This window comes from Trachypithecus francoisi, unplaced genomic scaffold (assembly GCF_009764315.1).
Source record: "Trachypithecus francoisi isolate TF-2019V2 unplaced genomic scaffold, Tfra_2.0 Lachesis_group15, whole genome shotgun sequence".
NCBI classification, from domain to species: domain Eukaryota; kingdom Metazoa; phylum Chordata; class Mammalia; order Primates; family Cercopithecidae; genus Trachypithecus; species Trachypithecus francoisi.
Window position 1 is genome coordinate 112,836,952 of NW_022681460.1, and position 1,464 is coordinate 112,838,415.

The following is a 1,464-nucleotide window of genomic DNA, read 5'->3' on the forward strand; positions in this document are numbered from 1 at the left end:
AAAAAAACATGACAAAGTGACCAGCTCATGATCACAAACCACTAAGGGGAAATAGGACACATCCAGATGTGTGGGTGCAAAGCCCAGGCTCACAATTTCAAGACTCTGGGACCCCAGGTGAGTCCCTTGGCTTCTCTAAGCCTCTGTTCCTTCATCTGTAAAATGGGGACAGTGAGTCCAGCCTCATCTAGGAGGTGACCAGCACAGTACCTGACCCAGCAGGTACGCAACTGGTCGTTGGAAAGGGCAAAAGGAAAGGCCCTAGCATTTGGGGACCCCCCTGGGAGTGCTGGAAGACCGTGGGCTGCTACCTGAACCTAACAGGAGACCCCACAGAGGGAACAGGAAATGGCCAGCTGCCCACAACGATGCCGGGACCCCGGTGCCTGTCACCTTCCCTGTCCCTGCTCTCTGAACTCCTCCGTCCCCCTGGACCTGCTCAATGGTCTGGGGCCACAGGGAGTGGGGTGCCAGGCCACGCCTCATAGAATGGGTGCGACCCTCTCCAAATTCTCCAAACGGCCTTGCCCACTTGGGTGATGAGGGAAACGGAGCCCGAGCCAGGACTCAGACTCCCACTGATCTGCCTCTAGAATGCTGCAGGCCTGATGGGAGAGGGTCTGAGGCACAGGGTGGCCCCAACTTTCAGCCAGGAGCTCAGAGGGTGACAAGTCAGGGCCTCTAGCACCCAGGAAGCAGGACCCATCTGCCTGGGCTGCAGGCTGGAGAGTGGGCAGACCTGGGCAGGGGGCACGTTGGTGCCAGAGGGAGGTTCCAGTTCCCTGTGGGTGGAGATGGAGGCGACCCCCAGTCGGTGCCGGGAGTGGGGAGTTGAGCTCCCTCAGTGGGGGCGGTGGGGGCTACCTTGGGGTCGGGCTTCGGCTGAGGCTGGGGGAAGCTGTGGCGCCCGCATTATTTGCGGAGAGGAGCAGGAGGATGCTTGGGGGTTGGGGGTGCGGGTTCCCTGACACCGAATTCATTATTGGGAGATTCCTCTTCACAATCCCTCGACACCTCCCACGGGAACCCCGGGCCAGGAACGCCTGACAGCCTGGCGGGCCGGCTCCAGGGCCACTGGCGCCCGGGTCTCTCGGCGCCCGGTCCCCGCCCGCCCGCTGCCTCGGAACCCTCCCCCGCGGGTCCCGCAGCCTCTGGAAGCCTCTCTGGGCTCAGCCCCGCGCCGCCGCCGCCGCGTCGGGGCTCCGAGTGCACCCCCAGCAGCTGCGTCCCCAGCCCGACTAGCCGCCCCAGGCCGCCCGCGTCCGCAAAGGCCTGGCCTGAGCGCGCGGCGCGCACGTGGGGAGGGGGCGTCCCGGGGCGAGCGCGGGGAGGGCGGAGCCACGGGCCCGGGCGCGCGGCCGGCGCGGGCTGACGGAGGTCGGCGGCCCGGGAGCGGACCCCGGCGTCCGGGAGGCGGCGCCAGGTGCCGCGCCCCCGCCCCGCGCCCGCCGCGCGCCCCCGCCC